General features: G+C 42.7%; 1 long non-coding RNA gene across 2 annotated transcripts; it reads left to right on the plus strand.

Annotated features, from left to right (window-relative positions):
* Positions 1-13,365: 13,365 nt before the first annotated feature.
* On the plus strand, positions 13,366-15,670 carry LOC124290761. 2 transcript variants are annotated; one of them, XR_006902029.1, is made up of 2 exons: positions 13,366-13,447; positions 14,981-15,670. It is a non-coding gene; the product is annotated as an uncharacterized LOC124290761 (long non-coding RNA). The 2 variants fall into 2 exon arrangements; XR_006902030.1 differs by having other exon boundaries at positions 13,387-13,447; positions 14,918-15,670.
* Positions 15,671-18,177: the final 2,507 nt, after the last annotated feature.

Raw genomic sequence — 18,177 nt, forward strand, 5'->3', positions numbered from 1 at the left:
AGGTTCTTGCAACGTGACCCGTTGTAGCGCCCCATGTGCAGCATTTCGATGGCCCCCTCTCGCTGTGCTGAAGTTAACCTCGGCATTGTAAAGTGGTTTTCTGCTGAAGTACGATCTGCTCTGTGCTGTGAGGTGGTTTTATACCATGCATGCACGTGAATTTTACCCTTACTTGCAAAACACGTGCATTTTGCTGTTTTCGATGCAAAGTTGTCACGAGGTGAGTTTGAGCGCTGATGTTGGTCAGAATCGAACCCTTGTTGTTGGCAATAACTATGGGGCAATTTGCATTTGCTTATATTTTCTTATGTTAAAATTATGAAAAAATTTGCAAGAGAAAGTTTCTTCTGCCCATCAGTATATATTAGTGTACACTACATAGATTGCTGGTACACTCATGTATGAACACCAGCTAGATTACATCTACACCCCGTGTACACACCAACTGGATCACTACACTCACCTGTATACACCGACTGGATCACTACACCTACCTGTATACATCAACTAGATCACTACACCCACGTGTACACACCAACTGGATCACTGCATCGAGGTGTGTACACCAACTGCATCACTGCACCCACGTGTATACACCAACTGCATCACTACACCCACCTGTATACATCAACTGGATCACTTCACCCACGTGTATACAACAACTTGATCACAACACCCACCTGTATACATCAATTAGATCACTGCACCCACGTGTACACACCGACTGGATCTCTGCACCAACCTGTATACATCAACTGGATCACTGCACCAACGCGTATTCACAGACTGGATAACTACACCCACCTCTATACACCAACTGGATCACTACATCCACGTGTATACACCAACTGGATCACTACACACATCTGTATACACAAACTAGATCACTGCACCCACGTGTACACAGCGACTGGATAACTACACCCACCTCTATACATCAACTGGATCACTACACCCACCTCTATACACCAACTGGATCACTGCACCCACCTCTATACATCAACTGGATCACTACACCCACCTGTATACACCAACTGCATCACTGCAACCACCTGTATACACCAACTGCATCACTGCACCAACGTGTATACACCAACTGGATCACTGCACCGACGTGTATGCAACAACTGGATCACTGCACCCACGTGTATACACCAACGGGATCACTACACTCAGTGTATACACCGACTGGATCACAGCACCCACGTGTATACACCAACTGGATCACTACACCCACGTGTATACACCAACTGGATCACTACACCCACGTGTATACACCAAATGGATCACTACAGTCACGTGTATAAACCAACTGTATCACCTCTACGTTTCTACTCCAGTCCGTTACAAGTCAAACAAGGTCACAGGTCGTCTCAGGTGGGCAGTGTTGATATACAGCTATGTACACACAAAACTGTGTCATCCCGAGATGACAAACATTGCCCACTGTTATAGAGACCTACACACACCATTGGCCTCTAAACTGTAGGTCATAACATAGGTTACACTGATAGTAGTGTTTACAAATGTTTCTTCACCAACAAGCTAAGTCAGGTCGATATGAGATAAATCGTATCCATCAAGATATTTTGCTAATTGGCGTGTCTTGGGTGATCTATTCAAACTATATTCACCCGTCGTTTAGCTTTTACGCCCAAGGAAATCTGAAGCTTGGGAGATAATCAAGACTGGTTATTCTCTGGCATTTACGTTTTACATTTCGTAGGTTTGTTTGTTTTTGGGTAACTAAAGTTGTATAGTGCACGATGTTTACAGTAATTTGAGTGTGTATGCTGTTGGTGCTTTGGTCTATTTACAAGTAAAAAGAATGAGCCAGGAGCAAAAGAAACTACACCTCCTAGTTGATATTATCTCATGCTTTATTTTCAAATGAAAACATCTCACGTTACCAGTATTTTATGAAGAATATAAGCGTTTACAAACTCCCAAAAATACTTGGACATAATTTTATATATTTTAAACTACTTTAATTTAAAGCTTTCGCACAATGCATAGCTCATTATGGGTACCCTGAACATCGTAACTTCGAAAATTAAAAGTTAATGACTCCCGTTTTCCTGTGAAAATATATGAAAATATTTTACGATTACTTTCATATCAACAAGTAAACCAAATAATTATAAAGTGTGGCCTGAGAGTTATATTTTATTATTGTCTGTGACAGCAGTTACAACTTTTAGTACTGTCACGTACGTAGGGAGCAGAGTCTATGGACACTTCATCTAAACATCTAATCCAGTGTCTTATGTAGGATTTCGCTGTTTTCTTGTCTTTTCGGTACAGATTAATGTTATTTGCAAAGGCGTATAAGGGGACACTAAGTGATATAAGAGTACGAGATGATGACGATAGCAAAGCTTCCTCTTATGTATACTGAACTCGAAAGAAACTACACACCTTCTTTGGGGGAAATTATAGGACCGCACCTGTACAGGAGCGGCTGGTAACCTTTGATGTGTGCCTTTAACAGGTATACCACTGGATGTTTGACTTTAACAGGTTTACCACTGGATGTGTGCCTTTACAGGTATACCACTTGATGTGTGCCTTTACAGGTATACCACTTGATGTGTGCCTTTACATGTATACCACTTGATGTGTTCCTTTAACAGGTATACCACTGGACGTGTGCCTTTAACAGGTATACCACTGGACGTGTGCCTTTAACAGGTATACCACTGCACTTGTGCCTTTAACAGGTATACCGCTGGTTGTGTGCCTTTAACAGGTATACCACTTGATGTGTGCCTTTACAGGTATACCTCTTGATGTGTGCCTTTAACAGGTATACCACTGGGCGTGTGCCTTTAACAGGTATATCCCTGGATGTGTGCCTTTACAGGTATACCACTTGATGTGTGACTTTAACAGGTATACAACTGGTTGTGTGCCTTTAACAGGTATATCCCTGGATGTGTGCCTTTACAGGTATACCACTTGATGTGTGACTTTAACAGGTATACCACTGGCTGTGTGACTTTAACAGGTATACCGCTGGTTGTGTTCCTTTAGCAGGTATATCCCTGGATGTGTGACTTTAACAGGTATACCATTTGATGTGTGACTTTAACAGGTATACCACTGGTTGTGTGACTTTAACAGGTATACCGCTGGCTGTGTGCCTTTAGCAGGTATATCCCTGGATGTGTGACTTTAACAGGTATACCACTGGTTGTGTGACTTTAACAGGTATACCACTTGATGTGTGACTTTAACAGGTATACCACTGGTTGTGTGACTTTAACAGGTATACCGCTGGTTGTGTGCCTTTAACAGGTATACCACTGGTTGTGTGACTTTAACAGGTATACCACTTGATGTGTGACTTTAACAGGTATATCACTTGATGTGTGACTTTAACAGGTATATCACTTGATGTGTGACTTTAACAGGTATACCGCTGGTTGTGTGCCTTTAACAGGTATACCACTGGTTGTGTGACTTTAACAGGTATACCACTTGATGTGTGACTTTAACAGGTATACCACTTGATGTGTGACTTTAACAGGTATATCACTTGATGTGTGACTTTAACAGGTATACCACTGGTTGTGTGACTTTAACAGGTATACCGCTGGTTGTGTGCCTTTAACAGGTATATCCCTGGATGTGTGCCTTTAACAGGTATATCACTAGATGTGTGACTTTAACAGGTATATCACTAGATGTGTGACTTTAACAGGTATATCACTAGATGTGTGACTTTAACAGGTATACCACTGGATGTGTGCCTTTAACAGGTATATCACTAGATGTGTGACTTTAGCAGGTATATCACTAGATGTGTGACTTTAACAGGTATATCACTAGATGTGTGACTTTAACAGGTATACCACTGGATGTGTGCCTTTAACACAAAATCGATAGAGGCTGTTAGTGGTGCACATTAAAGGAACCACTATCGATTTTGTTTTATACTATTGGTGCGTATTTGCACATGCCATTCAACGCATGAGTTTCATGATGTACTATGCATAACACTGAACAGTATATATGTGATGTTACGTACACCTTGTTTGTAACTTATAAGTCAATCAAAACAGTTTTCAAAATATCTGCGTTGTTTTTGGAAAATAATCCGAAAGAACCAGGAGTGTACTTTCTTTTGTACATCAGTTTGCAATGTTTGATGTCAGACTGACTGACTGAGTTTGGTTTTACGCCGCTTTTAGCAATATTCCAGCAACATCACGGCGGGGGACACCAGAAATGGGCTTCACACAGGTAACGTTGAACATAGATCACCACGACTAACTCGGATGTCTTGGGCTACGAAAGGATTTTTTATTATCTTTACATTTCAAATAATACCTTGAAAATTCAAGTAGATCTTGAAATTTCATGTTCATATCTTGAAAATTGAACTTGATAATTTGACTTTTCAAAATAAGAACTTGGACTTTGAAGACAGGAATATTTATTATAACTTTGTTTCTTTACTTTGCAAGATATTTTTTTTTTAAAACTGTCCTTTTGTGGTTTCGTATCTACTTTCTTAATTCCTGAATGTATTTAAAGAGGCTCTCTGACGGAATACGCAAATCAAGTACTTGCAAATACAAACTGGAAAATTGAGAATGAATACTGTCTCGTTACACACTGACACAGCGCCGCAAGGGATATAATCCTCGACATCAATGTTAAAATATACATCAACACTGACGTGTATCGGTAGTTGGTGAGCTCCTTTAAGACGTCTATTCGCATTCACTCACTTATTCGAGTGACCTCTCTACGTAGCATACCATCACACGTATCTTTATCTGGTATATAAATATCCCGGATTAGAAACAGACCACGTGTCAACGCCACGGGACAGCAATGTATCCCATAAGTTGCGACTTAGGACTCAAGCCCGTAACCTTCGTAGTGTCATATATGTTTATAAAAAGATTAAGAGAGGGCACGTTGAACGAATGAAAATTTATGACTTGAGTTCCGAGTCATATTGCAATTGTGTCCGTCTGTAATCTTACAGGTGTGTGCAGGTGTGTACAGGTGTTGTGGCGATTAAAAGCTCGATAAGAACATTATTTTGACGACGAGCCCCGGAGTTGATCATCGGCCGAATACATAGCACGGGTGGGTATTCGGGTGGGCATTCGGGTATTCTGTGTACATTCACTATAATCAGGCGCCCTATCTAATACAACATCTTTATAAGAGTTCTCCATTTCATCTGTCCTAAGACAATAAGTTTAAAACTGTGGAAACAATTTTTTACAGTTAGACATAAACCGATGTGCCATTAATAATCTATTAGAATCTTTATTAACATAATTTTAACAAGCGTCACTAAAAGTCGTCTCTGTACTTACACTTCAGCAATAACTTCCTTGTATCGCTAAAGCGCGTAACGGTTTTGTCTGTCTCACTGTAAAGACATCCACGACACGTGACAGTATACAGCTCTCAGAGTTATCAATGTGTTGACGGCTCAGTATAAATAATCACGAGGTGGTTTAGTAATGACACTTAAAGGCAGCGTTTTGCTTTTGTAGCTATAGCTTATTTTGTCTCCTGTCGCCGAAAGGGAATGTATAAAAAGAAAACCGCAGTGTGCATCACCGGACGTCAGAATGTTATCTGCGATTGTTTCCTGACCTGTAATATGTCTTTTCCTCCCTAATCCAGGCAACTGGTTTAATTTCCTTAATCCGGATTAACGGGTCCCTGTTATGAATCATCTGCTGCATTCGGTTGCCATCTTGAACGTGTTCCGCACTTGGCTTTTCCACAATAACAAGGTCCGCTCTTAACCTGTCCGGAGTAGAAGGGTCCGACTGTACGTGGCAGATAAAGCAGTCCGAAACACACAAATCCCAACAAAGTTGCCTGCAATAACCAGCTGACTCTACCAGTTTCGTGTATACAGTTCACGTGCATGCACTCCTACCACCGACTCTACCAGTTTCGTGTATACAGTGCACGTGCATGCACTCCTACCACCGACTCTACCAGTTTCGTGTATACAGTTCACGTGCATGCACTCCTACCACCAACTCTACCAGTTTCGTGTATACAGTGCACGTGCATGCACTCCTACCACCGACTCTACCAGTTTCGTGTATACAGTTCACGTGCATGCACTCCTACCACCAACTCTACCAGTTTCGTGTATACAGTGCACGTGCATGCACTCCTACCACCAACTCTACCAGTTTCGTGTATACAGTGCACGTGCATGCACTCCTACCACCAACTCTACCAGTTTCGTGTATACAGTTCACGTGCATGCACTCCTACCACCAACTCTACCAGTTTCGTGTATACAGTTGACGTGCATGCACTCCTACCACCAACTCTACCAGTTTCGTGTATACAGTTCACATGCATGCACCACCAACTCTACCAGTTTCTACCACCATGCACTCTACCACCAACTCTACCAGTTTCGTGTATACAGTTGACGTGCATGCACTCCTACCACCAACTCTACCAGTTTCGTGTATACAGTGCACGTGCATGCACTCCTACCACCAACTCTACCAGTTTCGTGTATACAGTTCACGTGCATGCACTACTACCACCAACTCTACCAGTTTCGTGTATACAGTGCACGTGCATGCACTCCTACCACCAACTCTACCAGTATTTCACGTGCATGCACTCCTACCACCAATACCAGTTTTGTATACAGTTGTATACGTGCATGCACTACTACCACCAACTCTACCAGTTTCGTGTACCACGTGTATACAGTGCATGCACTCCTACCACCAACTCTACCAGTTTCGTGTATACAGTGCACGTGCATGCACTCCTACCACCGACTCTACCAGTTTCGTGTATACAGTTCACGTGCATGCACTACTACCACCGACTCTATCAGTTTCGTGTATACAGTGCACGTGCATGCACACTACCACCAACTCTACCAGTTTCGTGTATACAGTTCACGTGCATGCACTCCTACCACCAACTCTACCAGTTTCGTGTATACAGTGCACGTGCATGCACTACTACCACCAACTCTACCAGTTTCGTGTATACAGTGCACGTGCATGCACTACTACCACCAACTCTACCAGTTTCGTGTATACAGTTCACGTGCATGCACTACCACCAACTCTACCAGTTTCGTGTATACAGTGCACGTGCATGCACTACTACCACCAACCAGTTCTACCAGTTTCGTGCATGCACTCCTACCACCAATACGTGTATACAGTTCACGTGCATGCACTACTACCATACCAGTTCGTGCAATACAGTCGTGACGTGCATGCACTCCTACCACCAACTCTACCAGTTTCGTGTATACAGTGCACGTGCATGCACTCCTACCACCAACTCTACCAGTTTCGTGTATACAGTGCACGTGCATGCACTCCTACCACCAACTCTACCAGTTTCGTGTATACAGTTCACGTGCATGCACTACTACCACCAACTCTACCAGTTTCGTGTGCTACAGTTCACATGCATGCACTACTACCACCAACTCTACCACCAGTTTCAGTTTGTGCATACAGTTCACGTGCATGCACTACTACCACCAACTCTACCAGTTTCGTGTATACAGTGCACGTGCATGCACTCCTACCACCAACTCTACTAGTTTCCAGTGCACTCCTACCACCAACTCTACCGTGCACGTGCATGCACTCCTACCACCAACTCTACCAGTTTCGTGTATACAGTTCACGTGCATGCACTCCTACCACCAACTCTACCAGTTTTCGTGTATACAGTGCACGTGCATGCACTCCTACCACCAACTCTACCAGTTTCGTGTATACAGAGCACGTGCATGCACTCCTACCACCAACTCTACCAGTTTCGTGTATACAGTTCACGTGCATGCACTACTACCACCAACTCTACCAGTTTCGTGTATACAGAGCACGTGCATGCACTCCTACCACCAACTCTACCAGTTTCGTGTATACAGTGCACGTGCATGCACTACTACCACCAACTCTACCAGTTTCGTGTATACAGTTCACGTGCATGCACTACTACCACCAACTCTACCAGTTTCGTGTATACAGTGCACGTGCATGCACTCCTACCACCGACTCTACCAGTTTTGTGCATATACAGTTCACGTGCATGCACTACTACCACCAACTCTACCAGTTTCGTGTATACAGTTCACGTGCATGCACTCCTACCACCAACTCTACCAGTTTCGTGTATACAGTTCACGTGCATGCACTCCTACCACCAACTCTACCAGTTTCGTGTATACAGTTGACGTGCATGCACTCCTACCACCAACTCTACCAGTTTCGTGTATACAGTTGACGTGCATGCACTCCTACCACCAACTCTACCAGTTTCGTGTATACAGTGCACGTGCATGCACTCCTGCCACCGACTCTACCAGTTTTGTGCATACAGTTCACATGCATGCACTACTACCACCAACTCTATCAGTTTCGTGTATACGGTGCACGTGTATGCATGCACTACTACCACCCACTCTACCAGTTTCGTGTATACAGTTCACGTGCATGCACTACTACCACCAACTCTATCAGTTTCGTGTATACGGTGCACGTGTATGCATGCACTACTACCACCGACTCTACCAGTTTCGTATATACAGTGCACGTGCATGCACTACTACCACCAACTCTACCAGTTTCGTGTATACAGTTCACGTGCATGCACTCCTACCACCAACTCTACCAGTTTCGTGTATACAGTTGACGTGCATGCACTCCTACCACCAACTCTACCAGTTTCGTGTATACAGTTGACGTGCATGCACTCCTACCACCAACTCTACCAGTTTCGTGTATACAGTGCACGTGCATGCACTCCTACCACCAACTCTACCAGTTTCGTGTATACAGTTGACGTGCATGCACTCCTACCACCAACTCTACCAGTTTCGTGTATACAGTTCACGTGCATGCACTCCTACCACCAACTCTACCAGTTTCGTGTATACAGTTCACGTGCATGCACTCCTACCACCAACTCTACCAGTTTCGTGTATACAGTGCACGTGCATGCACTCCTACCACCAATTCTATCAGTTTCGTGTATACAGTTCACGTGCATGCACTACTACCACCAATTCTACCAGTTTCGTGTATACAGTGCACGTGCATGCACTCCTGCCACCGACTCTACCAGTTTTGTGCATACAGTTCACGTGCATGCACTACTACCACCAACTCTACCAGTTTCGTGTATACAGTTCACGTGCATGCACTCCTACCACCAACTCTACCAGTTTCGTGTATACAGTTCACGTGCATGCACTCCTACCGCCAACTCTACCAGTTTCGTGTATACAGTTGACGTGCATGCACTCCTACCACCAACTCTACCAGTTTCGTGTATACAGTTGACGTGCATGCACTCCTACCACCAACTCTACCAGTTTCGTGTATACAGTGCACGTGCATGCACTCCTGCCACCGACTCTACCAGTTTTGTGCATACAGTTCACATGCATGCACTACTACCACCAACTCTATCAGTTTCGTGTATACGGTGCACGTGTATGCATGCACTCCTGCCACCCACTCTACCAGTTTTGTGCATACAGTTCACATGCATGCACTACTACCACCAACTCTATCAGTTTCGTGTATACGGTGCACGTGTATGCATGCACTACTACCACCGACTCTACCAGTTTCGTATATACAGTGCACGTGCATGCACTACTACCACCAACTCTACCAGTTTCGTGTATACAGTGCACGTGTATGCATGCACCACTACAATGCTTTTTGTGCGGACATATTATTTCCGTCTCGATGAATGTCATGTAACCGCCATCTACTGCCAGCATCACATCTTAATAGATAACAATACAAATTGCATATTCATTCTTTGAAAAATAAAAATAAAAACTCTTTACATATACATTGCATAAAATCATTTCCATGTAATTTCTGTTCGCTTTGTTACCGTGCAGTAGTGATGAATAGAAGATGCACTCATAGGCACACCGACGAATACTTAATTAAAAAGTCGATTAAAAACAAGAAATAAGTAACAAAGCAAGTAGTTCAGACAGACAAGAAAAAATTCAATGGTGATTAAATGATGAATAAACTGTTGAACAGCAGGCCAGTGACGTCAGCTGTATTGTCGCACCATCGCTATCCGTTCATGATATTGTGTGACAATCTGCCGAATCGGCAAGATGGCGAACAACTACGGATGACCTTTTAAGACTACGCAGCATGAAGAGTCCTATAATTTCACTTCATAAAATATTACAGACCTCACGCGTTTGGTCAGCTGACAGTTGTTGACCAATCACTCGGCACCAGTGCCGTGATGACGCTACACGTGGTGTATCGGCGTATTGGTGTAGGAGGATCGATTTTCGTACGCGCGAACCGACGACCACAGGTGCTGATGGCGCGAGCGGCTGTGCATAGGTGTGTTCGATCGAACAGTTCAGTGTACCTGTATTCTCTCTACATGATGTATTTCTGTTTGTTTCGTGCGAATTAAGGTATTACATTTGTCAAGATATGTGACCAACGGGATCGGGTGGTCAGGCAACATGTCATCGTATCCCAATTGCTCAGATCGATGCTCATGCTGTTGATCACTGGATTGTTTGGTCCAGGCTCGATTATTTACAGACCGCCGCCATATAGCTGTAATATTGCTGAGTGCGGCGTAAAACTAAACTCACTCACTCACTTTGTGGAATTCTTTTTACAGACTGTGTAATTAGTACTTTTACCATTACGTGTGAATAATCTGTTCCTTACACCCGAAGTAGACCTGCTTTACACCGGATATGGATATTTAGAGATAGTATGAATTATTAACGTGGTTTTAATGGTTTTAATTCAAACATGAATGCATCCTCTGTATTTTCAGAGCTCGCAGTTTAATACACCTGCACTAACCCATGGATAAATTCCCATGGATCTTAGAATCTCAAACTATCAGCCTTTGACTTTCATTAACATATTTCGACCAATCAAACGCCGAGATACAGGAAATAGGACTGTCGGTTGATAGACATGAACACACAATTTCAATTAAAAAGATTTTTACCCGTGAATATCCGGATTAGAATTTTGTCTTCTGCAAACTTTGCTTTTCGTAACGGGAGACTAATGGGATCGTTGACTTGATTGATGCATGCATCCCAAATGGTTAAAACAAAGCTCAGGTTATCAGTCACAAGATTGTCTGGTCCAGACCATTATTTACAGACCACCGTCATATAGCTGGAATATTGCTGAGTGCGGCATTAAAGAAGAAAGAAACAAAACAAAAGTATCTTCGAAGGCTTTCTTTTGCGTGTCGAGGAGTGGTTGATTTATCGTTTTCAACGGGACTGGCCGCCATCTTGTCAATATCGCTGACCCGATATTGAGGCTGGTTTGTAACTCCCTTTCTGATTGGTCCGTCAGTCTGCTTGACTATCAAAGTGACTGTTGGTAACCAAGAGCAGGTTATTCGGAATCGCGTGGACGACGGAAATTGGCCCAGTGTTATTACAGTTTTACCGAAAAAAACATTGAGATAAACAGAATGACATGAAAATAATATTATTCAGACCCACATACAAACATTTTCATTTTTTGTTCAGTAGACAACAGTCAGGAACATCCACACGTACAATGGCGCTGAAATGCAACCATATGTATGTTAGCTTATCCTTGAAGCTAGACTTCTATGTCGCATAATTTGTAATAATTGGTTGGAGTGTTCCAGGCGCATGTGTCACCTGGCGCTGTTTTCTTCTGTTGTAATAATTCACCCAAACAAATACCAAATACCAATACGTGTACAGTCACAACTCCAACACGACCATATACCAATGAATGTAAGGATAGATCGATATTTGTCGAAAGATAAATTAAGGTCTAAGCCCATCGCCGTAATATTGTCAACGAGATGTGGTATACGTAGATGCAGGGGTGGGTGGCTGACAGCTGTCACCGACATCTGGCGTCGTAGTGCCTATATATCACCCATAATCAGTGATATGACGTTGTAATACAACGAACGCCGTCGTTTCACTGCACTTTAATATACATACATATATTCTATTCATCAATTAACTCCCCATGTACAGAATTGAGGCGAACAACAGCACTGATTACAGACCGTTTTTCCGTCTTTAAAACCTCGATAATCCTAACGAAAATTTTCAGATTAACATTATTTTTCCATGAAGGAATCGCTGTCAAGCAGTAATCTCCTATGGAATTATCAAAGACTTTCCGAAGAGGATCGTCTGGAACATGGGTTTCGGACAAACAGTGTCCGCACTATAGGGGATTTTGTATCCTTCAAACGACTTGGGGGCTGCGTTTAGCCTTGTGTTTTAAGACGTCACGGCTCGGTTAACGATTTCCAAATGTTTGAAGCTTTTTTCCAGTGCTTTGACCCATATGTGATATTACTGAAAATTGTTATAACGGCATAAAGCAACACTCGTTCGCTTCAGCGATTCAGCAAATCATAAGATGAATGTTCTTGGAATAGCACCTGATATGTATATAAGATCGTATATAGACCGATTGGGGATTACGTGGGTGTGTCCGGTCTATTTTGGACCCACCTGGGCGGAGGGTCAGACTGTGACTCTGACCTGGGGTATACATACATGTCCTCGGGAATGTTGGAGGTCACACATTTAGATCTACCCATTGAAAATGTGTATCGCTTCTAACCGATTCTGGCGTGTTTAGGTGTAAACATGTACAGGATTGTGTTAAACAGCTAAACATTTTTCGGGTCTAAACGTGGGAAAAACTCGTACATTCAGAACCCTCCTGCACCACACAACCCTCCCCCACGCCCAACACACGCGCATTTATCCCCACCCACCTTCAAATACACACTAAAAACGACGTGGTGCTTAACTAAAAGACCAGGGTTTAAACACATACCTATAAATGTTTACACCTAAACAATTCTTGTATGCGTTTACATTTCAACACATATTACAGTGTAAATAACCCTCACCGGTTGATTCTCTTGTTAACGTACTAACTGTTTTTTCTTCAACCACAGGTTTTCATTGTTTCAACCAAAATATCTTGCAATTACTTTAAATTCATTCTGCACATAAGTTTTGTGTGTCTTGATGCAAATGGTGATTTTTTATTTAAAATGTTTAATACCTGTGATGACAAACTGGGAAGGTGACTGTCAAACAGTAGGGTCTTAATTGTGACTTGTGTTTTATAACCTTTTCGTAAAAGGTCATTTAACCAATTAAATTTGATTGTCGACGTAATGCATAACGGTACGTTTGATGTTATTTGCACAGGTAGGCATACATATGCTGCTGATACGACCACTGCCCGTACACGAAGTCACGGTCGTCGATGACGCTGCACCCAGACAACCTCGTTGTTGTAGTCTCTCATACTACAGCAATAATTGATAAACCGTAAAACACATGGGCCCTGCGCATCGGCCCTGTGAATGTGCATTGATCGGGCAGGTTCATCTGCGTTCGGCTAACCATTAAGTATCTTATTGTGTAATTACTACGTATCCATACTTACCCCAGCTATCAATATATCTACTTATCAACCTGACCTAAACCCTAGCCTCTTCCTACCCGGGTAAGACGCCTTCAGTATACCCCATGCTAGTCGTAAGAGGCGACTAACGGGATCGGGTGGTCAGGTGGACTTGGTTGACACATATTGCGTAGATCGATTCTCATGCTGTTGATAACTGGATTGTCTGGTCCAGACTAGATTATTTACAGACCGCCCACATATAGCTGGAATGTTGCTAAGTACGGCATTAAACAACAAACAAACACAATAAAATAGAATAAACCATTTATTGCACTCATTTCCTGATATCCAGTGTATTTGAAAATCTATGCAGCGTTAAACAACAGACCTAACCGAGTCTGCACCAGACAATCCAGTGACTGACATCCGAAGCATCGATCTACGCATCTGGGATACTTTGTCATTCATCGACCAAGTCAACCTTAACACAGGTTGAATCAAGTCAACCCTGGTTGCCAGAATTGTTTTAACCTCGTGTGATTCAGGTAGAAATCGAACGCAGTTGGTGAAGCGCAGCCCAGTTTATTCTGTAGGTAGCGAAAGCAGCCGAGTTGAGCCGAGTGAACTCTGATAATCACATGACCAAACGTGCACTCGGGCGGCCCAGGGATGCATGCTGCATGTGTAATGGTCATATGGTATACTAATTATTCGCTATTTATAGACACATCACGTAAAAGATGCCTACCATATACATTTATAGAGAATGTGTCTGTCAATTAAGATGATTTCTGTGTCCAACATCAATATCAATAATGACACCAATATTCAATAATACATATAACACGAACCCCACCCGGTGGTCAATTGGCCGAAATATTACTTAACTCATTAATATACAATAAATAGGAGAATCACACGTGTCACGGCTCCTGTATGGTGCTGAACAATTTTGAATGAGTAAACGGTCTTCTTTTTTTATTAAAACTATACTGCGGATCTCCCCTGCATATAATTATTGTGAAAATATATTCTACTTTATAAAAGATGAACATGCACGATTGGCATTCAGTTTTTAGCAGGTAACATTGGTGGGAATAATGCAATACAAACAGGACCTCATTGCATGTTTACCGTTAATTACTATACGGCTGACCTTTGTCACCCCTAATATCAGTATGTGTATGAATAATGAAATCGTTTCCTCGTAACTGCATCCTTCTATATTCAATACAGAATCGGGGCTAGAAGGGAAATCAGTTTCGCTCCAGAACGGTTTATCTTACACGTGTTCTGATCTTCCTGGTTGCACCTGACCTTATCAACATGATAATAAATGTCGTGTTTTTTTATAACGGTAACTCATTTCCTGTGTTGTATGCAAAAGACATTGCTGAACTGGAACGAACTTGGAAGATAATTCTTATATTTTGTTTAGTCATGACTTGTTAATTGATACTGCTTATTTGCAGATAATAAATATAAAGAAAGAAAGTGGGTGATTGTAATCTCATCTCATCATGGCATGTTTCTAGAACTCTCTTCGTCAAAAACATCTCCTGCCTGCTGAACTACCATAGTTCTCAGATGGTGAAAGCTAAACACAGAGACATTAACACTGCGTATCGTCAAAGATTGCATCATCGCTCGAGCTCCGCGCGTGCCTCACGCCACTGTGCTAACAGCTCCCTCTAGCGTCAGCATCCCCAACAAGTGATAACCTGCAGAAAACGTGAGATCGATATTTGCTTCTACATTGGAAGCATGTTGCGCCATGTCAACATGGAGCATTTGTCAGACGCACCGTCTGTAGACAGGTGCGCGGGACGCATGCGCAGATACAGCGCGTGAGGCGAATTGAACGTCTGTGATTGGCCAGTTACCTCGGATGATTGTAACAATATGCGATATTCCTCTGAGATTCCCGAGTGCTCTGAAATGACGATGCATGTAGGAAGACAATGTGCTATATAGGTGATTCCGATTACTCTATGATAAAAACATCATAATATGCAACTCTAGCGCTCGTTGACTGTGTATGATAGCACAGAACATGTCTTGTTACAGGTACGCTCCAGTGGATTGATTTAACGAATGCTAATCCTTCATGTTATTATATTTAATGAAGCATTTATCCATACAACGTGTGCTTTGTTCGTGTCACGTGACATGCCGGTGTTACTACCAATACCTATACCGGCAAAATAAAACGAATCATAGCGCAAGCCTCATGGTGATAATTTCCTCTTTTGCATCCAACCAAACAACACAGTTAGCAAAGCAGAATATGTTCTAAAAATAATTATAAATTATTTATAATAGTTAATTCAGAATGACAATCAATGAAAAAAGTATCATATCATGTTTTCTTTTCTACCCAACCATTAAGCGTAAATCGACGCGAGAAATCTCGGGATGAACTTTAATACAGAACACCTACGTTCACAGATAGGTATTGATATTGATTTGTACGAATGTGTATTGATGTCTTAATCAAGATCGATATTTATTTATTCTCTGCTGAATGAATGGGTGTTCGCAACACGTTCTTTATTAATGAGACATCGTCGTGGAGGTGTTGCTGCTGACGTAAAGGACGTCATTGTAGGGTCATTACCGTCTGACGCCCAGTCATTGAACATATACAACTTGGGCAGAAATAAAGAACGCCATTTCAGTTTAAAATGAGCAACAGTGAGATTCAGACAAACCCGTGGGAAATATAGATTTGCTTCATTTGAGTTATTGAATAACAGGGGCGGTGGGGTAGCCTAGTGGTTAAAGCGTTCGCTCGTCACGCCGAAGACCCGGGTTCCAAATCCCACATGGGTACAATGTGTGAAGCCTCTTTCTTGTGTACCCCGCTGATATTGCTGTAATATTGCTAGAAGCGGCGTAAAACCCAACTCACTCACTCACTTACTATTGCATAACAATAAAGCAGGACTGATGGTGGGAAAGATATGTCTCCTGGATTGTGAGACAGGCTAAAATCATTGGTGTGCCTCATCGGCACACACGCACCAAATAAATCACTACTACACTACCCCTACAATCACTACTTGCAAACCTGATAGACGATGGTTAAGTACTTCTTAATTACATTACAAGTGCGGCCAATAGAAGCCCATGCTCAGTGCGGGCTCAAAATGATAATCGCTTGTTGAGCTGTCTCGAAGACGTCTTAAGGTGCTCGGTCTTTTCAAAAACATTTTATCTATAAACAAATTCTTGTAACTGAATTCATGGGTATGGTTGACGTTAACTGACAATGCTAATTACTGGGTCATCATATATCATATAGGGGCACGGTGGGTCCAGTCCTTCAAGGCACCGCAATTAGCTGAGCAGAAACATCTGTGGCACACCAGAAACATATGGTTACAGTTCGATTCGAGGTGATGTATATATTTCTAGGTTTGTCAGTATCATACCTGTAACAGCTGATTTTACAAGAGTGGTAAACGCCTGAGACCTCACTCACCCACTCATGCACCCAACCACTTACTCACTCACTCAACCTCATTCTTTTTTAGAAATGTTCTATCTATAAAATAATCTTTCTACTGAATGCATGGGTATTAGCTGACGACATCATATATTGTAAATATAATCATTTTGTGGCATTAGGCTCTTATGGTATTCGGGGCGGTGGTGTTAGCCTAGAGGTTAAAGCGTTCGCTCGTCACGCCGAAGACCCGGGATCGATTCCCCACATGGGTATAAGCCCGTTTCCGGTGTTCCCCGCCGGCATAATGCTGGAATATTGCTAAAAGCGGCGTAAAGCCAAACTCACTCATTCACTTAGGATATGTAGGTGCGCAGGGTAACACAGCGTTGATGTGTGTGCTTGTTGTGTAAGGCTGCACTCAGCTAAATGATTGCGATCTGCAAAAAGCCGAGTCCGAATCAGAAAATCCAGTGATTACCATCACGGGCATAGATCTACTCGATACGATGACATCGAGTGTGTTCTCCAATTTTAGTTTTGATCCGTCGTGGTCATACCACTGCAAGCCAGCTTAATGTGGGCGAGGTGGGTGATTTAACGCTTCCATTAAAAAGATTCAAATAGACCGTTTTGAGGGATGGACGAAGGCCATAAACATTCCTTAACAGTACACGCGTACACTTCTAAACTCCGTGAAGATCCGGGTTAGAATTGGTCTTCAGCGACCCATACTTGTCGAAAGAGGCGACTGGCGGGATCGGGTGGCCAGGTTCGCTAAATTGGTTGGAGTAGAACCAAGGTCCTTGAATTATGATGGGCAACTTTATCGACTGGGCCACCTGTTGCTCCTGTTAATGTGTGTATATATAGGATCCCGATCCACAAAACGTTCGTAGGGCTACGACATTCGTAAGTCTATGCTAAACTACAGAGTTACGACCGATCGTAACGTTACGAACGTTTAGTGGATCGGGACACATCACACTATTGACACATTATAGGGATGTAGAGTGTATCACACAGAATTGGACGTAATATCCAATTTACTGTTCAGAAAATCCGTTGGCACATCGGACAAAATATAACCGCCTTCGTGGTGTAGTGGTTAGAGCGTCCGCCCGGAGAGTGGAAGGTCGCGGGCACGTTGCTGTACCCGCAACTAGGTGTTTGCACGTATTCATGTGGCCACCATCTGGTCATATACCAACGGATTTGTGGGTTCTTTTAAGTGCACAGGGTTGCGCACTGTACACTAGGGGTTGTGACAACACTGAAAGAGTC

The sequence above is a fragment of the Haliotis rubra genome, unplaced genomic scaffold (genome assembly GCF_003918875.1).
Source record: "Haliotis rubra isolate DU_JTF1 unplaced genomic scaffold, ASM391887v1 Scf473, whole genome shotgun sequence".
NCBI classification, from domain to species: Eukaryota; Metazoa; Mollusca; class Gastropoda; order Lepetellida; family Haliotidae; genus Haliotis; species Haliotis rubra.